Below are 26,460 nucleotides of genomic sequence, written 5' to 3'. Positions count from 1 at the left end.
GCGCAGTTTCAGATTCCCGGCAGGGGTGGTATATGTAATACGATATGATAATTATTTAGTTCATAAACAAAGGGTCTTACTATCTACTATTTACACCACATGTGATTTAAAAAAATTCATAAGAAATGAAAAAAAAAAAATGTTTTAAAAAAAGTCAATTTTCACATATTTAGCGAAACTTCAGGGACCTGACAGAAGGTCCCTGAAGTTGTATTTTAATTACCAAAAAAAATTTTTTTAATGAACATTGGATGTCAATACACTACTTTTCCCACCACGGGTGATTAAAAATATTATACATAAGATTTTTAAAAATTTTTTTTTAAAAAATATCAATTTTTACATATTTGGCCAAACTTTTAGGGACTGGCGGGGGATCTAAATATATTTTGATTTCCAAAAAATTTTTTATGCGAACATTTGATGCCAATACACAACTTTTCCCACCACAGGCTTTTTCGACTTCAAAAAAAAACAAGAAAAAAAAACAAACAAAATCGACCCACCCTACTGCTCATTGCTTTTACTTGATCGCAGTTAATGTTCCTTTGATTTTAGTTTTCTATGCTTGTAATACAAATCCCTCTAATACACCGGCCTACATCACGCTCCAACGGCTGTTACACACACACTCCACCTGCCTACACCCACACACGCACACACATACTCCACCTGTCTACACACACTCATACACACTCCACCGGTCTACGCACATGCATTCCATCCTCCTACGCATACACACTACATCAGCTTACGCAAACACAGACACACTACACTGACCTTCACACAGACACACTACACTGACCTTCACACACACACACACTACACTGACCTTCACACACACACACACTACACTGACCTTCACACACACACACACACACACACTACACTGACCTTCACACACACACACACACACACACTACACTGACCTTCACACAACACACACACATACTTTAGACAAAAACAGCATCCAGCACGTGACATTTAGCATTATTTTGACATTAATTTGAATTTTTATGTGTAGAATTAAATTATGTTTTTCGCAATTATGATTGGAACTGGACCCTTTTGTAGAAACAAAAAACGCAACAAGTAGGGTCCCATCTCATTTCAGGATTGCTAAAATTGTGATTTGAATTCAAGACATCAAAATTCAAATTAATTTTTTTTATTATTGTATTATTATTTTTGTACTCAAGGTGGTTTGTAATAGAGTAGTTTTGATATGCTCAAAGCTCTTTTTCCGAACTGAATCTCAAACCGCACGAGATAGTGGACAATGTTTTCATTTTTTACTGCAATATTTTTTTTCTCATAATTCCAACTTGCAAGGGTAACGTTTTAAACATTAAATGTATCCAAATTTGTGTTGCCCACGCAAACAGATAGCTAGAGCAGTTCGCTTGATCAAAACATTCCTCTTTGCTTGAAACTCTTCAAAGAACGTTTTACTAATAATTAAAAGTAAGAAACAAAAGCATCGTGCATTCCAAACTTCTGTTATGTTAAAGAAAGCATTGAAGAATAAAATGCAACCAAAAAGCCTGAAGGTACGACTAAAACGAAAACCTCAAAGAACTGAAGGAAAAAACAACATTGAGGAGAAGAAAGAAGTGTGAGAAAAAGGGATTTCTGTTTTCCCTTCTTTTTATTAAAAAAAAAAAAATCTAATCATTCGAACGACTGGACAAGAAACGTTTCGTGTTTATCATCATACATTGTAGTAACACAAATTCGCCCTCTTCTTCAAGCTTTTATCTTAATTTAGATGCTAGCGCTCCCATTAGTAACCGCGGAATGCTTTAGGCTCAACATCAAAAAGGGAAATGAAATCTTAGTGCTTTAGCTGCTGCATGTGGTTGTGGTCTTTTTGCTATTTCAAATTCTCAGAAGGATTCGAAATTTTTAATACAGGGTCTTTTAAATTTTGCGATGTTTTTCTTTCTCAAGCTGGTCACAATTTTCCTTTTTCAACTTGAGTCTTCTTGATTTTTTTAGGATTTAGTTTCTTAAAACTTTTGTTCCTGAAACATTTTGCTGAACAAAACGAGCTGATGTGTGCATCACATGACTTCCTTTTACTCCAATTTAATGTCATTTCCCTATTACTGGCAATTTTAATGTGATTCAATAATTTACTCTCTAAATATCATCAACAGTGGCCTAATTGAAACCAGATTTTAAAAAAATCGCCAAATTTGTCGCCAAGTTGAAGACAAAAGGTAACCAAAAAACTGGTGATATATCGCCAAGTGTCCGCCAAATTGTAACACCATTTGAGTTTACATCGAAATTAACAATAATTTCCCCCCAAAAAGGGGCAAAAGACCCCTTTAGAAACAACCGAATGCAACCAAAAAGGGAGGTGCACAACGAGACTCCACTAGGAGTCTACGTACCAAATTTCAACTTTCTAGGACATACCGTTCTTGAGTTATGCAACATATATACGCACATCCGCACACCGCACATACATACAGATGTCACAAGAAAACTTGTAATTAACTCGGGAATCATAAAAATGGATATTTCGCGTGTCTATACGTTCTTAGGCACTTATCCGCGTGTGGTCAAGTCGAAAAAAAAAAAAAAAAAAACTCAACATTCATTCGGGGGTGAGTAAAATGGAAATTAGGGTCGATTTTTGAGAGAAAATTTTTTTGCGAATACCAGGGGACCCTCGGTCGTGATGTGATGATACCTGGTTGATGATATTTTGACAGTTGAAATTTTAACCCTCAACTCCAGTAGATAGCGTTGCTTGCGTAACAACATTTAAAAGGAAAAGTAAAAAGCAATCGAAAGAACATTGTAAAACTTTTTATGTACACATAAATTATTTGTCCTCGTGTCTCCATAATCGAAATATTCGATTCCAAGTCTGCCAAAATTTTAAGAAAAAATGCCAAACCTCGCGAATTTCAGCCGGAAATGGAAAACATCTTTCACACGATAGATGCAGATGGCGAAATTGCGTGATAGATTTAAAGCCAAGTTTTTGAACTCTTTAAGACCTGACATATTTTTTACGCGACAACGAGGGCAAATTCTTATTGCGTCAAAAACATGTCGCACAAGATGCGCTTTTGATTGCTACCTGTTTAAACCTTTTTTTTTTTTTTTAAATTAATCACTATTCGTGTGATTTTCTGGTTAGTAGTTTTTTTGGAATGTAATGTAAAGTTCACTTTTGTGTGTATTTTTCACAAATTTAGTCCATAATTTATTTTGTTCTTGATTTTTCTTTTCAACTAGAAAGTCGCCCGTCGAGGCATGACGGGTGGAAATTGCTTCTGCACTTGAACGAAGCCATTGCCTGTTTAGGGATATTTTGAGAGTTGAAATTGTTTCCTATCACAGTAGTGACTTACCCAGAAATCAACCAGGCAATGACATCGTTCAAATGTAGAAGCAATTTTCACTCCTCATATCTTCACGGTCGACTATCTAGTAAAATAAGAAAACTCGAAGTTGAGAAGATATAATTATATGTAACACATACTGGACTTCCTCTGAATTGAAATTCTGGTTCTTCCGCTACAGAGTATATCACGTAAGGTGTTAATGGAAACATCTAAACTGCAGATCAAAAATTAGAGGAAATATGAAATTCGTAGCTAAATATTTTTAATAACATTTCACATAATAAGTAATTATTGAAATCAGTTACTTCACATCAACATACCTGCTATAAAAGAAAACGTAAGATCACTAAATTGATGCCTACACACTTGTTTGGAAGCACTCGAAACTCTCAGAATGTCTTCTTCATGTTGCTTATTGTTCACTTACCAAAAGTTTAGTTTCAAATTCAAAACTTACCACAAGACCCCAACTCCTAGGGATTTCCCCGACTGACCCTTAGGGTGGTTCAAAAATACATTTTTTTACATACATGTAAGAAAACGTTTCTCCTAGGTAACAGGACACCCTTCAATATTTTTTGACTTGTGGATAGTAATTGTGTGGAAGAATTTTAGCTCCCTATTTCAACTGAAAGAGGGTGCTCAACCCTCTCCTCCAAACTTCGTAAGTATAAGGAGGGGCGGGTTAAAAAAATACTCTGATTTGAAAAAAAAAATGCTACGTATAATAATACACACTAGCAATATGCATATACATTGCAATAAATTAATTAATAACAAAAAAGAAACAAAAAACAGCTGGGGAAATTAAATGTTTCTGAATTTGTGGAATTTTCTATACTACGGCTAATGTTAAATTAAGAGGTCATTGAGCGCCCTCTTAAAATTTGAGTAAGGAGCTAAAACTTTTACAGCATAATGCTATTAGTAAGTGTAAAAAAATAGGGGGTGTCTCTAGCTAAAAAAAAATTTTTTTTTGAACCACCCTACTGACCCTTTAACTGATAAATTTCCCCTTTTCTCATGTTCAATCCCTAACAAAGCTTTTAATTTACCGCCCCAATTGCAGTAACTTAAGGTTTAGAATGAGCATCAAGTCTGAATGTCACGAACAGTTTTAATCACAATCATTTCTAAAATTATTTGCATGCCAAAATCATTTAAAAATTTTCTCCATGCAATTATCAATGCAAATTATCGAAACATTTTCACGACAACCGTAACTTGGTGAAATACTTATCCACGCAGAAAGAAATGCAATTCGTATACACCTTGACACTCTATAATTACCCCATAATTATTAATTTCTTCGCCAATTGCGACGCGGATACCAGAACGAAACTGCTCTAGGCAGTTGTAATACATGAATAATGTCATGCTGCCACATTAACGTTAACACAATTTCGAACGAATTTGAAAGCAGTGCTTCGGAAAATATAATTGTTAAGTTATAGATAAAATGCGTGCAGTAAATACTACTTAGCTTTGTACTGGTAACGATATATGATAGTGAAATTGTTTCAATCCAATACTTTTTCTTCATACATTATGAATTTATCCAAATAGTGTTAATGATACAATCTATAATTGGTGGGGTCTTTTTTTAGCAGTATTAATACTGAGTGGACTAGGGGTGGTCTGCAACCAGTGTCACTTTTTTGCAACATATTTGAGCCCTAATCACAAAGTTTTACACTTCACCTTATCCCTTTCCCTCGTTTCTTGACGCACTATATTATACAGGTGTCCCTCGTATTACGGTATTTCTACAACACGGTCTCGATGTTACACGGTTCCAAATTTGCGATTATTATAACACGGTTTCGATTTTACACGGTACAAAACACGTGTAATACGACAACATGAAGTAACACATGTAACACTAACACGAAGGAAGAATTTTATTTTTGTTCAGTACACACACTTAAAAAATGTGTGATAATAACTGTAATAAGTTTTTACTTTGTTTTTATGAAACTTTTACGAAAAATTGTCTGTCTTCGGCTCATAAGCTTTGTTTTCCCGTATAGCACTAACTTTTAAATACATACTTTATTTTTATCATCAGTGTTCTAAAAGCAAAAAGATGAAAGTTATTTCGTTTACAATGCATTGTAAGAAAATAACATTAGGGCTGAACACAAGCTAAATTTGGCAAACGGTAAATAAAAAATGTAGTCGAAACAACAATGAAATAAAGAAAAATAATATTTCTACTTATTTTCTTGTTGCTCAGACAAACTTTATCGCTATAGAAAAACTCAAATCTTTTTTTCGTATAGAATGCGTTTTGTTCTTAGTAAAGAAAGTTGATAAATTTTTTTCTTGTTGGGCATAACAGTTTTATTAGAGGCATGTAAAATAATTTAGTTTCTTCGTGTATAACGACATTTATTTTTAAATCAGTGGGTTCTGACTGCCAGTTTTCGTTTGTATGTTCTATTGAACCGAAATTTCAGCTATAATAAAAAGTTTCACCTTATAACTTGGCTTGGATGTAACACAGAACATGGTTTCGATACAGCTCGGTACACATTGATATGATTTATGATATGTGCATGATTAATTAGGTTAAAAAAAATAGGCTAAAAAACTATTTTTAAAAAATACGGTTTCGTAACTACACGGAACGAATTAACCGTGTTATGCGAGGGATACCTGTATAAGTATATCGTTACAGAAAAATGTTTTTATTTAATCTCATCCCTTTCGCCTTATCCCCTCCTGTTGCCACATGCCACACTATATTACACAAATATAATAGAAAAAATGTTTAATTTCGACCTTATCCATTCCCCGTTTCATATGTCATTCTATATTACATAAACATATTGTTGAAAAAAGATATTTTTGTTTTGTCCCTCCCTTTCACCATATCCCCTCCCGACGTCACGTCTCGCTATATTACGTTAACATGTTGTTACAAAGAATATTTTTATTTCAACCTTATCCCTTCCATCTCATCCCCTCCCGTTGTCAAATATTTGCTATATTACATAAACATATATAGTTACAAAAAATATTTTTATTTCAACCTTATCCCTTCCATCTTATCACCTCCCGTTGTCAAATATTTGCTATATTACATAAACATATATAGTTACAAAAAATATTTTTATTTCAACCTTATCCCTTTCACCTTATCCCCTCCCGCCGTCACATGTCTCGCTTGATTACGTAAATGTATTGTTACAAAGTGTACTTATATTTCAACCTTAACCCCTCACCTTATCTGTCGTCACATGTCACGCTAAGTAATCATATTGCAACATTTTTTTTTTAAAACCAAAATGCGTGACGTTATTCTTTTATGTTATATCCCCCCCCCCCCCCATCAAACCGCGACAGCATTTGTGCATGAAACAAAAGATTTTTCTGCAGCTGTGAGATTTCCAAATAACGCAGATAATTAAATATTGACAACATCATGGGCGCATTGAAGGAAGGTTTTGTAGATCAATACTTCGGTGCAGTTGGTGTAGACACTATTGCCAATCATAATGTGGTAGTTTTATACAGGCAACGATTGTTACGACCCCCTCCCCCCTTCTCCCCTTAGAAAATAAATCTTGATTGCGCTAATGAATAACATACATGTAATAACCCTAATAGAGTATCAGTAATGATTAATTTTCAAGGGAAAAAAACCTACACTGTAAAAAAATTCCAAAACGTTACTGGGTATTTCCGAGTTACGTTTCGGGATTTTAATGGTTTTTATCCACTTCCTGGAAAAATCAAGTATCATTGTCAAAAAGTTTCCTGAACTGCTACAAGTTGCACGAATGCAGACCTTTCACTGTTGTGAAAAATATTTTTAACTCCCAGTTTAAAAATTAACTGAGCGTATTTATAAAGTGTATCGGCTTCCGTTTGATTACGGCTTGTCCATGCTAATTAAGATTGCAAAGGGAGCGAATAAGTATGGACTACATTGCTTTGCAAGAATTGCAGGCGAGTAAAATTCTCGTTACTTACCAGCAATTCTGGCGGAGCTTTGGCCATGTGCGCAATGATGCTCTTGGAAATTCCTTGATAAATCAGGAAGACGCCAAGCTATTATATTACACCTTTCTAAGTTTACACTAATTTTCCAGAAACACGACTGGCTTTTAACGGCCAGATTTCTGAATTTTACTGGAGTCTTCTAGAACAATATCAGGAGGGATATTTAATTTTAGCTGAAAACAATCCTGGATTTTGCAAGATATGTTACTGGCAGAAATTGGGCACATCAGCTGCCCATTATTTTCCTGGAACGTTTATGAATTGTTTTTAAAGTGTAGAATTGTGTATCGTAAAGACACACGATCGAAGAGTGAAGCTTTTATCCTTTTTTTTTTCTTTTTTTTTTTTTTTTTTACAGTCTGAACTTTTATTTCAACCGCACGTTTTCTCTCATGCCATGCTCGTTTTTATTTTTATTTATTTTTTTTTCTCCTGACTTAAGCACATTTGAAAAAAAAATGTATCTTTAAAAAATGTTGTTTATACAACGAGAAAACTAAGCCATACTAGAAATCTGCATTTTAGTTGGGGCCAAAAGCAATGAAAAATAATTTTAATTATAAAGCTAATTTTGTTAATAAAAGCCAGCAAACTAATTTTAGGGCTGAACTTAGGCAATGTGGATGATGTGTTTAAAATAATGATTTAACTTGAATCAAAGAAACGGGCATTATTTGAAAAATCTAACTTCACAAATATATTTCTGCTTTAAAAAAATTTGAAATTAATTTGTTAAATTAATTAACAAAACTAACTTTATAATTGCTAATATTTTTCATTATTTTTGACAGCTATTTAAAAGAAGATGTCTTTTAACTTTATAATTACTATTATTTTTCATTGCTTTTGGTAACAAGTATAAAACAGTTACGTCACTGTCGCCACGCAAACAGTTTGCCGATCAGAAATTAAAAGCCCTCGAAGCCTTTTTAAAAAATGTTATTTCAAATAGGAATAAAATTATTGTCAACTTCTTTTGCTTGTTTTATAATGTTATTATAATTTTGTATAATAATGTAAACATAATAATCTGATTATTCGGCAGAGAAAAGCCTTTTACAGGAATTCATTAGTACCAGAAAAAATGTAATGTGTTCTGAAAAATAAAAAGAAAAAGAAAAACTTGAATCGTTTCCGGCAAATTAAAATTTTCGCAATCAAGAACTGCACTCATGATGTTACTCAATATTTTAAACCATATAATGTTGCAAACATTTTCTCTCATTTCCTTTTTCAAACTTTTCATTCATTCTCAGATTAAATTTTATTACCACTTCATAGAGAACAACAATTTGTATATTTTTCGCAATAGTTCGCTACTTCGACCTGAAGTGAAGTGATCTTTCTCCCCCTCACACGGGCCGTATTTTTGGAAAAAGGTAGATGAACAAATCCATCTTGAATTCAAACTATATTTCTCGTAATCACCGAGTTGCAATAGGACACTTGTAGGGTCTTGTGTGAGTAGACGTTTGTGTGTGTATACGTGTATGGTGTATATGTATAGGCATGTGTGTGTGTATAGGCATGCGTGTCAGTGTGTATAGGCGTGCATATCTGTGTGTATTGGCGTGCGTGTCTGTGTGTATAGGCGTGCGCGTCTGTGTGTATTGGTGTGCGTGTCTGTGTGTAAATGTATAAGTGTAGGCATGTGTGTGTACAGGCGTGCGTGTCTGTGTGTATAGGCATGCGTGTCAGTGTGTATAGGCGTGCATATCTGTGTGTATTGGCGTGCGTGTCTGTGTGTATTGGCGTGCGTGTCTGTGTGTATTGGCGTGCGTGTCTGTGTGTATATGTGTAGGCATCTGCGTTTGTATAGGCGTGCATATCTGTGTATAGGCGTGCGCGTCTGTGTGTATTGGCGTGCGTGTCTGTGTGTAAATGTATAAGTGTAGGCATGTGTGTGTACAGGCGTGCGTGTCTGTGTGTATTGGCGTGCGGCGTGTCTGTGCGTACATGTATATGTGTAGGCATGTGTGTGTGTAAAGTCTTGCGTGTCTTTGTGTATTGGCGTGCGTGACTGTGTGTAAATGTATAAGTGTAGACATGTGTATGTGTACAGGCGTGCGTGTCTGTGTGTATTGGCGTGCGGCGTGTCTGTGTGTACATGTATATGTGTAGGCATGTGTGTGTGTACAGTCTTGCGTGTCTGTGTGTATAGGCGTGTGTGTCTGTGTGTAGGTATATGTGTAAGCATGTGTGTATGTGTGTGTGTGTCTAAGGCAATGACGACACCGTCCAGGAGTGGTTTCGCTCGCAGAGGCTTTCGCGTGGACGGCCCCACGAAAACGGTAATTTTGCAACCCCCCTCCCCGTTTTTTTTGAAATAAAAATTTGTTTAAGTTAAGCCTTGAATGAACGCAAACGATTTGTAACCATGGCAACGAAAATTGTATGCAAATGCACTTGTATTTAGAAGCGTCTCAATAATAAAACAACGATCTTGTTCGTTTCAGATAGTTTAATAACATTTAGGTAGTTTTGCTTTTCTTAAAAGTTCTCACATTATTTACTGCAGCTATTTTTTTTTCTTTCAACATTTCTCTGTTTGGTTCGGTTAATTGTTAATTTTCAGTATCGAACTTTGTAATTATCAGTTTTTGTATGTAAATCGCCAGTTTAAACATTTGATGATTATGTTAAATGAAAGTCATCATTTATTTTTTCATTTAGCTTGCAGAAGTGCATTTAAGTTTCTTTCCCAAATTAAATAAAAAAATTAAGTGTTTTGTATTAATTTTTAGCGTTTCTATGAGAAGCAATTCTTGAATAATTAACAATTTACTCCCAAGAATGTTGAAAATGTATTTAGAAAATTAAATTAAAAAGAAACGGAGATTTAAAAAATACGTTTATTTCGCAGAAAGGTAAGTTTTTCTCTCTCTTTCTTCTTTTTTTTTTTTTTTTTTTTTTTTTTTAAGTAGTAACTGTAAATTTAGAAAGCAAAATATGTCTTTGCAGTTTGTTATTCCTGAAATGATATTTTTTTTTCTAATTCTGTTTCTTCTTTTAATTTTGGAATTATAGCTATTATCCAAAAAGAAAAGGGGGATGTTTTTTTCTTTTTCAAAAGCTTAAAAAGATTAAAATAAAACTAAAGCTTCATTTTTTTTTTTTTTTTTTTTTTTGAGAAGGTTTAACTCGCTTAATAGTTTTTTATGAAAGAATTCGAGAGATTTTTTTTGCTGCTTTAATCTTTGAGCCTAATGATGACAGGGTAGATAAAATCGGGTACACAAAATTTTTTGTATAAGACCTTAAAGATATCTTTCATGTGTTTTACTATTATTATTATTATTATTATTATTAGTTCATAATTTCTAGTAGTATGAGGAATGGTGCAGAAAATCATACATTTTAGAAAAAATGAAACAATCGGACTACTTTGATTTAATTGTTTTTTAAAAGCACTAAAACTTAAGAAACTTCCGTTATAACGTAATACATTCATAAATGTAGTTTAACTGCAAATTGATCTGTTCAGAAATTGTGAAACCACTACATTTCGTGTATTTTACTTCATCAAGAAGCTTTTATGGAAAGTAAAACAAATTTAATTCAAATGCATTCTAATGCAATCAAATTTAATGTAGATGGCGCAATAGTACATCATAAATATAGAAACATAGTGGAAAACAAACGAATTGGATGATGTTATTTAAGATAAAATTGAAATGCAATTTTAATGAAGGAAAAGTTGATTTACATTATTTTTTCCAATTATAACCTTCTTTATATTTTTCAAACATACTATATCGGATTGAAAAAAAAAGTTTTACCTCTATTTTTTGTACAGAGATGTTATTATTAAATTAGACTGCTATTCCTTTTTTTTTCGCCCACTTTCTTGTAAAAGTACATAAAAATCTGTTGTCCACTGTCTATGTGTGCATTAACGAGAAAACTAAGTTACATTTTAGCCTTTTTATTTGACGAAGCCTTTTTTAAATATTTTTAAAAAAAATAAAGATTTTATTTTATTTTATTGCATGTATATATATATATATATATATATATATATATATATATATATATATATATATATATATATATATATATATATATATATATATATATATATATACAGTAAAACCTGTAAAGTTGACCACCCTTGTAAGTTGACCACCTGTCTATGTTGACCACTTTTGTCAGGAACGGAATTTGTCCTATATCATATAATGAAGGAAAACCTCTGTAACTTGACCACCTCTCTATCTTGACCACCTGTCTATCTTGACCACTAATGTACGCCGAATTTGGTTTGAAGTATTGTAAAAAACCCTTTGTAAAATGACCACTTGGTTTATTTTTTTAAACTTTCTTCAGCAAATTATTTTATTTTATTATTTATTAATTACTATTATTATTATTATTATTATTATTATTTGATAGCTCTCCAAGAATGTTTTTAATGCTTTGATGACAGACTAGCATTTTACTAACTAAACAGCAGCATAAAGCTTATGCTGCTCTTTATTCTCTAAACTTGTTTTTCATTTGTTGTTCTATTTGAGATAGCTTTTTGTTCTCTGTTCAATGAAAATAGGTGTCAGTAGAAAAGTTCAAAATCTTTTCTTTCAGTTGCAATATGTTATGGCAACACAGGAATTGCGCAAAAAGAGCAGGCCCGGATCTAGATATTTTGGGCCTCCCTGCAACAAAATATGTTGGGCCCCTCCCTAGTGGCCAGCAGTGTCTATTTGTAAAGTGCATAAGTCTTAGTGCTAGTTTTTTTCTATTTTATCTTCAATTTCTAAAGTCAGTAGCCACTTTAAGGACGCGGGCCCCTCGCACTGCGGGTACACAGATCTGGGCTGCTAATGAGTAAAGTTACATGTTTCTGGTGCAAGGGATTAAGAGATAGGACATTTTAATTTTGCCTTTATGAACTGGGAGAGTCGAGCTGGTTACTCTTTGTCTATACATAAAAAGGCTTCAAAACGAAAGTTAGTTGAACTTGAGATTAATAAAAAGTATGAAATATTAAAATTAATTGAAAATGGAGAAATCCAGAGGAAATTAGCTGGCATATATGGAATTTCTAAACCTACATTGTCTAATATAGTTAAAAACAAGGGAAAAATAACAAAATTATTTTTTGTTTATTATTAAAAATACTAATAGGTATTTTTAATTATTGTTTCACTTTCAATAATGTTAAACACTGAAAGTGAGTTTAACAGAAAGAGTAAGGGTGAACTCCTCAAAAAATGAATACATGATGCAAGAAATGACAAAAAAAAAAAAAAAAAACATTACCGCCCTTTATACGTTGACCACCTGTCTAAGTTGACCGCCAAAGTGCTGAACCGCAAGTGGTCAACTTACACAGGTTTCACTGTATATATATATTTCTTTATTTACAAAAAATCCTGGTTCAAGTAATATTTTAATTTTACTTTTACTTTTTCCACATTGCTCTCAAAAAAAAAAAGAAAGAAAATGTAGTGACTAACTGATGAAAGTGTCCACTTGCCATCCGCTATATTTTAAATCTTCAGGTTGAGTAAGGAGAGAAAATTTGAAAAAATAAAAGTGGATAATAAAGGTTAACATCAGAGTCAATACCCGTAACTGTTTTAAAATGCGTAAAGATTTCGTACATAAATATGCTACTTCATTTATTAGCAGTTCTAAGGAGCACTGTAATAAATTTAAGAAAAGAGAAGGGAGTATTTTTTCACAATAAATATTAACACATCATTTATACCATTCAAATCCACCCCTTCCCCTCAGTAGAACGCAAGAACCCGCAGCTTTTGATGACTTGAGACTAACTAATGGGCTCATTTGTTCTGTAACTATTTTGATACGCTTCCAACATTCTTCTTCACTTTAAAACATCTCCTTAATCTATCTCTCGCAAAATGTGTTCGTTTCTCCCGATGTATTTTCTTTGCTTTCTAAATTCATTTACAAATGAATCTTAGTTAATTTAGAAAACTTCCCTGCAACTTATTTCCTTGATGAAATTTTTACATGTCACTTCGGAAGTGCTTTAGCGATTCAGGTCATAAATTTGCTCGCACAGTGTCGTCCACTTAGCACTTTATTATTGGTTTTTCGTTAGTGTTGAATTAGCATCTTGACTTAGTTACATGTTGCTGCAACTATAGATTACTCACGAAAAAACATACAGTAGAACCTCTCAATAAGAGACACTAAGGGGACCGGAAGTTTTTTCCCTTAAATAGAGATGTTCTTTCTTCGGAGGTATATGAAATGATGCATGCAGTATACTAACTCGGTATAATTTCGTACTAAACATAAACTATTAGCATTTAAGATAAATGCTAAAAATGATTTATCTTCTTTACTAATAACTAGTGGTACCCGCACGGCTTCGCCCGTAATAGAAAAATTAAAAGGTCTTTTGGTTCGCCTGTATTTACAAATAATGTATTGTGAATTTTCTCGTCAATTGGCTTGTACTCATGTTACGGTTACACGTTATGATAATTTCGTATCTCGTCAATTGGCTTGTGCCCATGTTACGGTTACACGTTATGATAATTTCGTAATTTATGATAGTTTTTTTTTCTTAAAATTGGAATAAAAAAAGAACCACATCGAATTTTCGAAAAATCGCTTCGAGGTGCACACCCCCATGCTACATACTAACTTCGTGCCAAATTTCATGAAAATCGGCCGAACGGTTTAGGCGCTATGCGCGTCACAGACATCCTACAGACATCCTACAGATATCCTACAGACATCCAGACATCCAGACATCCTCCGGACAGAGAGACATTCAGCTTTATTATTAGTAACTAGTGGCACCCGCACGGCTTCGCCCGTAATAGAAAAATTAAAGGTCTTTTGGTTCGCTTGTATATATTTACAAATAATGTATGGTGAATTTTCTCGACAATTGGCTTGTACCGACGTTACAGTTCCACGTTATGATAATTTCGTATCTCACCCATTGGCTTGCGCCCATGGTACGATTCCACGTTATGATAATTTCGTAATTTATGATAGTTTTTTTTTTTTCTTAAAATTTGAATAAAAAAAAACCACATCGAATTTTCGAAAAATCGCTTCGAGGTGCACACCCCCATGCTACATACTAACTTTGTGCCAAATTTCATGAAAATCGGCCGAACGGTTTAAGCGCTATGCGCGTCACAGACATCCTACGGACATCCTACAGACATCCTACAGACATCCTACAGACATCCTCCGGACAGAGAGACTTACTGCTTTATTATTAGTAAAGAAGAAGATAAAGCTGAAAGTCTCTCTGTCCGGAGGATGTCTGGATGTCTGTAGGATGTCTGTGACGCGCATAGCGCCTAAACCGTTCGGCCGATTTTCATGAAATTTGGCACGAAGTTAGTATGTAGCATGGGGGTGTGCACCTCGAAGCGATTTTTCGAAAATTCGATGTGGTTCTTTTTCTATTCCAATTTCAAGAAAAAAAATATCATAAGATGGACGAGTAAATTACGAAATTATCATAACGTGGAACCGTAACATGGGCACAAGCCAATTGGCGAGATACGAAATTATCATAACGTGGAACCGTAAGATGGGTACAAGCCAACTAGCGAGAAAATTCACCATACATTATTTGTAAATATACAGGCGAACCAAAAGACCTTTTGATTTTTCTATTACGGGCAAAGCTGTGCGGGTATCACTAGTACTGAATAAAATTCAAAAGTAATTACATTTCAAGTGTTATTCTTTAAATAATTAAAATTTAATAAAAAATTTGGCAATGGTATAGTTTTGTTACATACTAGAATTATTTTGATTTAACTCCATGACTGAACATGAATGTACTTGAACTTGTTCGATTTCATGCAATATAAAAGTTAATCAGAGTTCAGATTTCAAGTTTTTTACACGAAGCTTTTCATTAGCTGTTGATTATCCTTCGGCTGTTACTCTACTGGAAAAAATTACTAAGAAGGGAAAACATGCATGCAAAATTTAGCAAAAATGTCACAGTACATATTTGTGCTCGTTAATGCCAAACTTTCTTTAGTTAAATTTTAGATTTTTAAATTCCAGTAAATTCAATATTTTGTATGATGCACTTATACATTAATAGTTGTAATTTTTCTCGAACTGTCCCTTAAATAAAGTGTCCTTTATTCAGAGGCAAATACATGGAGGTTCCAACTCAACGGAACTTGGACCAGGAAAAATGTCCCTTAAATACACTGTAAAAAAAATCCGTAAAATTTACGGTTTTTTACCGGCAGCTGGGTTGGTTGTGCAAAACCGTAAAAGTTGCGGAAAATACCCGTCAACATAACGATCTTTTACCATACAAAGACAAATTTACGGTTTTAAACCGTTCATAGCTGAAGCGTAGAACGGGGAAAAACCGTTTTGTCAACGAAACGGGTTTAAACCGTCAAATCTACGGGGAAAACCTGTTGAAATTGCGGATATTTTTTTACAGTGTAGAGGTGTCCCTTACAGGAAGTACTACTGTAAAATAAAAAATAAAAGTCACTAACCATGGTGACGTGGGAATCGTGCGAAAGCTCGACCTTATCGCGGTATTTTCTTCTAATTAAGCATTTTTTTAAATGTCACTTAATAATTTTAAATTATTATTGCTGCAGTACTTACGTTTGGGGTTGTGCTTATTCTCAAACGACCGACTGTTTTGTGCACTTTTGCGCTTGTAGTTGGCTAAGCAAATCGGGCACAGTTTATATACGGATCCAAGGGACCTAGAGCTTAAAGTGAGATCCGAACCACACACTACACTGTAAAAACGATTCAGTAACGTTCTTGGAAAATTAATGGGCAGCTGATGTCCTCAATTTCTGCAATTAGCGTATATTGCAAACACAGAAATGTTTTCCGTACATTCAGTAACCTTCTTAATATTATCCTGGAATCTTTCTGAAAAATGCAGTTATCTTCCCGGTTAAAGCCCCAGTCGTATCTCTGGAACCTTCAAAAAAAAAAAAAAAAAAAAATACTTAGGTAGGCTTAATTTTATAGATTGGCAATTTCCCGATTTACCGAAAAAGTTACCAAAGTATTATCGAAATCGTAGCCAAAGGTGATACAGAATTGCATACAAGTACCATGAATCTTACTCGCCTGCAATGCCACAGAAATCAGAGACTTGTTCGCTCTCATTGGGAGCTTAGTCAATTTAGAGCCCCTAGAAAACGACAGGCCGACCTATCCAACATTTTGGTTCCAATACAGAATTGACTCCAACATCGTTTCTAGTATTTATAAATACGTTATAATATTCGTTGGTTGCTATGTCGTAAAATAATTAATGATAAGTTGAGTAAAATGTCACTTACGGTGAATCTAGAAAGATGACTTCATTCACAAATTCAACAAAAATGTATCGGGAAATGTTTACTGTAATGAACCCCATTTTCACACCTAATTTGGTTTTAATTTGTAGTAATTGAATCCTCTTCATCTACAGAATAAAATAATCAAATATCAATAGGCAACACATTTGTAGCTTGGACACCAGTTTTCCGCATTAAGACTTTTGATCAAATACTATTTTTTTTTTTGCCCGACAATATGGGAACCAAAATGTCGGATAAGTCAGCTCCCCTTATAGAGGAGCCTTAAGTCAATCTAATGAGCTTAGCAATTCGAGCTAAAGCCGATACACGTATTAAATACGCTCTGTTTAATTTTATACTGGGAGCTAAAAATATTTTTCACTACAGTAACTTGTAGCAATGCGGAAAACTTTTTGACAAAGATACTTAATTTTCTCCAGGAGATGGATAAAAACCTGTAAAAACCCAAAACGTTCCACGGAAATAATTTGTAGCGTTTCAGAATTTTTTTACGGTGCAGCATACAATCTTCTACCAACTACGTCAATGGACAACTTCTTACTATATTTTTTTAGTCTCAGGAAAAAGTGTAATTACAAGTAACTTACTGTGACGGATGTATCGTCATAGTCCACTATAAAAACGATTCCGAAACGTTCCTGGAAAATAATGGGCAGCTGAAGTGCCCAATTTCTGCCAGTAACATATATTGCAAAATCCAGGAACGTTTTCTGCGAAATACAGTAACCTTCGTAAAATTATACTGGAAGCCCCTCCTGAAAAATTCAAAAATCTTCCCTTTGAAAGCCAGTCTTGACTCTGGAAAATTAGATAAAAGTTAAGAAGGTATAATAATAACAGCGCGACACCTTCTTGGTTTATCAAGGAAGTTCCAAAAGCAGTACTGCAAGTAAGTATCAAGTATTTTACCCGTCTGCAATTATTGCAGAGCTACGTAGTTCATTGACTTATTCGCTCCCTTTGGGAACTTAAGCAATCTGGACGGCCCGAAAGCGCCTTAATTCCGATACACTCTATAAATACGCTCAGTTGATCTTTAAACTGGGAGCTAAAAATATTTTTCACAACAATGAAAAGTCTACATTCGTGCAACTTGTAACAATTCAGGAAAGTTTTTGACAATGATACTTGATTTTTCCCGGAATTGGATGAAAACCATTGAAATCCCGAAACGTAACACGGAAATACTCAGTAACATTTCGGATTTTTTTACAGTGTTTAATGTACAGAGAAAGAGCTTTTGTTACCTTCCACCAGCCATAGATCACTCCTTACCGAACGAGCTCCACTTATTATTTAAAACAACTTATCATGGAATTCGCTATCTACTAATCACAAAGCGAATATATTGACGAAAATGTGAAATCATCGATCATTCCATTCTCGAGAAACAAAGAAATACTTTTGTGCAGAACAGTAAAAGAAAACACAACCATGTTAAATAGAGATTTGTTGAGAACTGCAGACACGTGTTTCGGAATTTCAAGGAACCCCTTTTCAATGCACTTAGGTAAGCTTTTGCATGTAAAGTCATTTGATGAAGAAGCAAAAGAGGAACAAAATACAACAAAGTGGTTGAAAAAACTTCCCATCTTCATTACTTTTTGAAATTCCTGACATTTAAAATGCAAATATTTGAGAACCCTCGAACTGGATTTCAGTTCTCCGAGGGCATGTTTTGCCAGAAACTGATTTCAAACTAAAATTAGAAACTTTCTCGTGTACTCTTAATAGAGACGACGAGCTGCTGTATCTCTACTATCTCGTTTTTGTTCAAATGCCAAACATTTTTCTGTTTCTTTACTCAAGGACAGGAAGAGCTTTTTCTTTTTTCCTATTTCAAGGTTTCGCGCTTACGAAGTGACGGTTTATTTAATGAGCGGAGAGCCTTAAATAAATGTCAAAGCTTCTAGATCATTACGCAAATATATATATTTTTTTCAGAGCAAAACTTTACATAAACTTATTACAATATTGACATTTTTGAAGTGAAACTTTTTATGCGAAGGCTTTGAAGTTCTGATTGGCAAATGTTTGTGCGACGTAAGTGAAGTAAAGTTGAATTCGGTAGTAACGACCGCAAAGGGACCGCGATATTTGCTCGGTATAACCGAATTTTCGTAAAAACGAGTTCGTGAAAAAAATTATATAATTTAAAATTCTTTAAAAATCATAAAAATTCATCATTCAGTGCTGGCCAAATTATTGTACTAAGACTGTTTTAAAAGCAAATTCTTTGTTGATTACATAACTATATAGACACATTAACGAACGGTGAAATAATTATCTAATATTTAGTAAGCATTCCCTTGTTCTTGATGAGCATTTTAAGTCTTTTTGGCATACTTTTCAAAATGTTTACACCATTTCTTAACTCTTTAAAAAAGGAGGTAAAAAATTGTTTATACTCACTATTATATATACTCAAAATACACATACTCACTAATTACCTAAAACTAACTTTAAATATAACAGAACACACTAATAAAAAGAACTAGTGAACTGTTTAAGCTAGGCTTGCCAGATTTCTGAAATGCTCAACCGGGACACTGGAATGCCCCCCCCCCCCCAATCGTCCCTAGCAAAAGGGTACACACCTGTGGCTGATTTTTATTGGGCTGTGGCTGGATTGTTTTATTGAGCAGTTTATTCTCAATGCTATGAATGTATGTTTACTAATTATTAACCAAAAATATGACTTAAGCAGATAAAATTTGATTATTTCGCTTCTTAGATGTAAATATTTACAATTTATTTTAGTTAAAAAATACAAAAATACACTTTGAATGAGTAATAAAAAATAAACAATATTTAGACATACTTTTCATTTTATAGGATTTTTCAGACAGACTTTTTTGTTATTAATCTTGTTGTAAAATTCCTCTCAAGCTAATGCGGATTTAATTTTACAATTAAATGTTACAAATGAGATAAGTAACATTGATATAAGTAACAGTAATTATCCTAAATAATCATTCTCAGTTAATTATTTATGAGGCCTTTTTGGCCATTTGTAATCAAAATTATCTTTTTCCGGGACATGAAGTAAACCGGGATTTTGTCTGAAAACCGGGACTGTTCCAGTCAAACTGGGACGTCTGGCAAGCCTAGTTTAAGCTGATTGAGGTATGTTCCTGGTAGGGTAGATAAACAAAGAACATAAACAAAGCAGACAGTGCTGCCACCTGCAAACATTAAATTAGGCTAAAATAGCGTAATAATCAGTGTACAATATGTACTGTACTTTAACAGTAAAATAAATAGTATTTTAGTACAAATAGTGTACAAAAAAAAAAAAAAAAACTCTTTAGTCTAATAATTTGGTCAGCACTGTAGCTCAAAAATATTACCCGTTTTCTTTAAGTGCGACACAAAATAAGTTGTAACGTGAAATAGAAACTATAGCTGAACTGCAAGAAAAGGTATAAAAGCGGGAAATGTTTCCCTTAACCTTTTCAAAAGCTAATTCCAGTTTTCCCATCGATGAAAAGCTCTCGGTTTAAACTTATCTTTTTACTTAACTTAAACTTATCTTTAGCACTGTAGTTGCTTTTTTTTTTTTTTTTTCATTTTAATCATTGTGTTCCAAAAAAGTTGGTTTCTTTGTTTTGAAATTTGAACTGTCTGAATATCTTTTTCGTATGTCATTGTTTTTGAGGAATATATATTGTACTGCACATATGTAATTTTTAAATGTTTGTTTACGCCACAAATTAAAGAAAAATGCTGTCATCGCTTGTTCCTAGTATTTGAACTTTGAAATGTTAAAGAAAATATTCCAAAAAAGGCTCAATTGAGCGGGAAGTCAATAGAAAATATAATAACCAGCAAAAATATTGCTCGTTTAAGCAGGGTTTGCTCATTAAAAGCGAGTTGTACTCCCGCAGACTTAACATTGTACCAACCAAGTATTTCGGATTTCCTCGTTAAATTCGAGTTCTCGTTAAATCAGGGCTCGTTGTAAGCAAATTCGACTGTAGTTGTTCTTTAATTGTTGCCAAAAATGATGAAAAATATAAGAAGTTATAAAGTTAGTTTTTTCAATTAACTAAACTGATTAATTTCAAGGAAGAACCTGAGCAGGCATATGTATTGGATTTATACTTTTTAAACAACGCAGGTTTCTTTTATTCGTCAAGTTATCAGTTTAAAGGCGTCATCCACATAGCTTGAGTTCAATCAAAAAATCAATTTGTTAAATTTTATGAACACAATTTCTTTTTTTGTACTATAATCCTTATATATTATTTCTGTAGCCTGTTTTTGGTTTCTACGCAAGATTTTCCACAGTTTTTGATCGATTTCTTTGATTTACACCTTATTTTAAAGCTTATCGTGCAGGCTACTGACGAAAAATAGACCCACGGTCTAAAAATTGTTTTTTCGAACAAAAAAAACCTGTTTTAAAGAACCAGAATGAGGTTTTCGGTTAAATTTATAACTTTAACTTGCACTGTTACCGACAGAGCTGAATAGCTTGATCGGCAAAGCGTTTGACTGGTAACCAGGAGAATGCGTGTTCGGGCCCAGGTCCGGACAATCTGCATCAAAAAATTAGAAAAATATCGCTCATTACATGAACAATAAATAACAAATGTGAGGGAATACATGGGGTAGAAACGCTCCTAGCTGTTATGAAAACTTGATGCAACACGGAGCTAAATTGATACTCAATTGTAAGGTTTGTTTTTTTTTATTAAGCTTTGGCTCCGGGAAGAAAATTAAAGCATAATGTAAGCGAAAATATAAGTATCAGGTTTAAGATTTCAGACTACATTGGAATTGTTTTTTGTTCAGTAAAATATAAGAAATCGTATGCTGAAATATAGATTCTTCTAATGAGTTTTTGACTCTTTGTACAAATAAAAAATATACCACCTCAATTTAAAGGGTAATCTATATTTTTTTCTTCTTTTTGCAAAAAAAAAAAAAACAAATAGCGTATCACATTTTTACTACATTTGAAAAGCTACGCTTAAAAAAGAACTTAGTTCAAATTATTTTGTATTTTAAACGTGCTGTTAAATGATGAACACGTGCTGCCATCTAAGTAATAACGGTTCAAACAGCCTGCGATAACAAATTGTAAAAATTTTCAAAAATAAAAACACTTCTCGGCAAGAAAAAAAAAATTTAAAATTACCTGTGGGTTTTTTTTTTTTATTTTTATTTTGCGGTAGAGCATTTGGCTATAAACTGTCTGAACTTCGGACCAGTTTGGGCTGTCCGACATAATAGCAAATTAACAGTAATATTACGCATTACATGTACTCATAACATATAACAGATAACACGCGTAATAAAATAAATGCAGTGGGAATGCTATTTGGTGTTTCCACTCCTTTATGCAAGCTACAGTTAACATTCAGATAAGTTGACTGCTAATCGAAGGATGTTCTTCCCTTTTTTTTAAGCTTTGACTCCGTCCAGACCACTGAGCATAATGTAAGTATAAAAAAAAAATATTAGATATACCTCAAGGGAATCCTTTTTGTGCAGAAAACATTTTCATTGTATGCTGAAATGTAGATTTTTCTAATAGCAGTGTTCGAACTTTTGTACAAATGAAAAAAATACTACGCCAAATTAAAACTACGAGTTTCAACCAGTAAATCTTTAATTATTTATTCGAATACGATATAAAACATTAAAATTATTATCAACTTCATTAGTAAGAAATCATTTTCTACTTCTCTGCTTTCGGCTGAAAAAAAAAACATTTTGTCTACGTTCGAAAAATTACACTTAAAAAACGGAATCAGTTCAACTGGTTTTGGTTTGGAATTTTAAGTGTTCGATTAAAAGAAAAACAAGTACGGGCTTTTAAGGAGTACAGGTTAAAGAAGCCTGCTATGGGAAATTGTTGAATATTCAAAAATAAAAACACTTATTTTTTCAACCGAAATTATTACTTCTCTAGAATGTTTGTTCCAATCGCTTCGTGAGATCTTCCTCATTCTTTAATCAAATTCCATGTTTTACGAATAATTTTAAATCGTATCATGCTGGCTAATGACAAAACATAGACGCATGATCTTATTATATTTTTTTCGGCGAAAAACTTTTTTACTGTGTTTCATTACGCATTCCTTCAATGAATAGCATTCGAAAAGAAAGGCACAGTTGCTAGGTTTGTTGGAGCATCGTACTGTTAATCAGAATGGCGCCAGTTCGAATCCGTGCCACAAAATATCTCTTTAATGTTTCTTTTTTTTCCGTCAGATGCTTACATGGGCAGGACTGTATTTGCGACAACCTGTTTTCTCACATGCAAAATTACTGATTTTTCACGTGTCACTCAGCCACACTTTTATTGATATTTATATTTGCATTTAAAATACGTACAACCAAAAGGGGAGCGATGATCAAATTATCACAACGTTATATAGAACGAGGTTTTGTTACTGATGTCTTCAAATCACATGCCTTCTCTTGTGCGTTTACTTTTTTCCGTTTACTTTTTTCGGTTTTTCTTCAAAATATTCTTTCTTTGAAATTTTTAAAGAGCGAAATGCCTTATGAAACGATTCGAAGTACAGTGCGGAGTTCCGCACGGGTCGACTAGTATTTCATTATTTTCGTCAACAATTAAAAAGCATGCTGCAAGGATTGTTTAGTTTTCTCGTTGTTTATAATCCATTGTCTTCCTTAAAATATACAATTTTGTTATGAGTATGCTAAAGTCAGGAGCAGAAAGAACAAGAGCGTGACACCTCTGAATGTAAAAAACAAAAGAGAAGGTAAATGTTTCACTTCTATCGTGTGTCTTTTCGACCCAAAGATTTTTTCTTTTTTTATGATTGCAAATGTTTTCTCTTCGGTGGTAATTGCTACTAATTTGTGGTTCACAAAATATCATTGTAAAGTATTAATTCATTAATTAAACAAATAAGTCCACTTCAAAAGTGAAAGTGTCAACTGCCATGATCTCTAGCTTTCAGTGTCATGTCACATTATTTCTTACTTTATAACTAAAAATGTTCCCTTGCGTTTGACAATAATGTTTGGAGACGCAGTTTAAGGGTCGTTTACAAATAATCGCGAGCTTTAAAGAAATGTGACAGTTTGCGAAAAGGGAGAAGTGATATAATAAGAAGTGTGACATTACACGTTTTGCTGGAAATAAAAAAAAATTCTCATAGCTATACGTTGATGTACTCGTAATATAGCGTGACGTGATGGGGGAAGGCAGGGCTGCCCATCCCCCTCCCCACCCCCAAGTTCAAAGGTGCAAATTCCCTCCCTTCCTCCCCCCAAAAAAAATTCTCAACCGTCTTTCCCTTTTTTATTTTTTAACTCATTTTTTTATTTATATATTTTTTAATATTTTCCATTTATTTATTTATTTATTTTTAATACTAATTACTGTTATTTTATCAGAAAAGTTCTGCGCTATGCTAGTGATACACACACAAACACCCAAACTAAATAAATAAATGGAATAAAATATTAACAAAATAAAATAAACGAAATGATTTAAATTAAAAATAAATCAGTAAATTCATTCAAATAAATAAATTTTAAAATAATAATAATAAATTCCCCTCCCCCCCCATTTTGATGGCGCAACCTGCGCCATAATCTCTCTCTTTGGGCACCTCTGGGAGGAGGTAAAGTAAGTGCAGGCTTGCTAGATTTCCGAAATGTTCAACCGGGACACCGGAATGACCCCCACCCCAGCGTCACTAGTATTCAAAAGGTTACACACCTGTGGTTGATTTTTGGAGTCTTTTATAGGGCATTTTGTTCTCAATGCTATGAATAAATGGTTACTAATTATGAACCTAAAACAGGGGTATTAAAAATGACTTAAGCAGATAAAATTTGAACATTTCACTTCTAAGCTATAAATGTTTACAATTTATTTTATTTTGAAACAACACTTTGAATGAGGAACAAAAAATTGGACAATATTTAGATACACTTTTCATTTTATCATGCTCCTTTAGACAGTCTTTTTTAGTTTTAATCTTGTAAAAATCCTCACAAGCTAAGTATTAATTTTACCAGTCAATGTTAACTAGTATGTTGTGGCCATCACGAAACTTTCTTCTATATTTTTCTTTTCTTTTTTTTTTTTTCTGATCCCTCCCCATGCTTGACGAGGAAGCAATATTCCCAACAAAAACAAAATTACACATGCAAAAACTTGACGACTATCCCAATGTCTGAATTATTGCAAAAGCAAAGCAAAGAGCGAAAATTGAAAGTTATTTTAAAAGCCTTGCTTGAATTAATTACAAATATTTTATTTGTTAACAAACATAAGATGGCAACAGTTAAAAATTTTAAATCATTGAGATAATATTTCCTATCATTTCCATACAATTAAAATCACGAGAAATACGCAGACGACAATCTATTATGATTTATCTTTCTTATTGTTGCATTAATAAAAATATTTTTATTCGCAAAAAAAAAAAAAAAAAAAAATCAACACCTCTTGGAGCGATCGGCGTCAAAATTGAACCAAAGCCTGTTTACATATGGATTCACATATATTCCAAATTTCAACCAGAACGTAGCATTACTTCTTGAGATAGGGCACTCAAAATGGAAAAAAAAAAGAACGGGTGATTGCGCTAACCCCTTTTTAGCTGTTGACACAAAAATAAAATCAGTTCTTATACCCACTAAGGGCTACTTGCCGATAAATTTTTCTTTCATTCCGTTCATTATTTCTTGAGATACAGCAGTCACAATTGACGACAAAAAACGTTCTATAGCTCAACCCCCGTTTGAGTTATTGACACCAAAATTGAATCAGCACCTGTTCCTGTTAATACCAACATATGGACCAAATTTTGTTTGATTCCGCCAGTTACTTCCTGAGGAATAGCAAGCACGCGTAACTCGAAAAACGTCCCATTGCTCCACCCCCCTTGGAGGAATTCGCGCCAAAAACTAATGGGCACAAGTTCACATAGGGGCACATATGTGTACTAAATTTCGTTCGATTTCATGCGGTAGTTTTTGTTGTAGAGCGGCCACAAAAAACTGGTCACACACAGACGTGACACACATACATACACACACACACACATACACACACACACACATACACACACACACATATACACACACACACACACACACACAGACAGACAGACAGACATTTTCCAAAAATGGTCGAAATGGACTCAGCACACCTCAAAACGTTCGAATCCGTCAAAATTCGAAATTCGAAAATTTGCACGAATCCAATACTTTCTTCTATATATTAGATAAAGAAGAAAGTAAAAATGATAAAGCAATTATCTTAAATAATTCTTCACAGTTTAATATTTTTGGACCTTTTCGGTCATTAGTAATCAATTTTAGTTTTTCCGGGACCTAAAGTAAACCGGCCGGGACACCGGGATTTTGTCTGAAAACCGGGACTGTCCCGGTCAAACCGGCACGTCTGGCAAGCCTAAGTAAGTGTGACACTTTGTAACAAGGAGGTAGAGAATCAAATATTTTGAAAAAAAAAAAGTGTGACATCGCTTATGGACAGTCCTTCATGCAACATTTTAGCGTTAAAAGAGAATACATACTACACAACGTGCCAAAAAAAAAAAAAAAAAACTTATAAAATGTTTCTAACATCATTATTGCTGATTCTTAGGACTGTCTCCTTAACTTCGAATATAACTACCGTTCCCCTCATTATCACCAGTTTCGGAGATAGCTACCAGTATTTTTTTTCTCAGTTTTCGGCAGTTTTATAGCCATTATTTTCAGTTGGCGGGGAAGAGAAAGCATCATACAAATCGTAAACAATCTTCTGAAGGGCTGTA

The sequence above is a fragment of the Uloborus diversus genome, chromosome 8, assembly GCF_026930045.1.
Source record: "Uloborus diversus isolate 005 chromosome 8, Udiv.v.3.1, whole genome shotgun sequence".
NCBI classification, from domain to species: Eukaryota; Metazoa; Arthropoda; class Arachnida; order Araneae; family Uloboridae; genus Uloborus; species Uloborus diversus.
Note: the sequence above shows the minus strand (reverse complement) of the source record.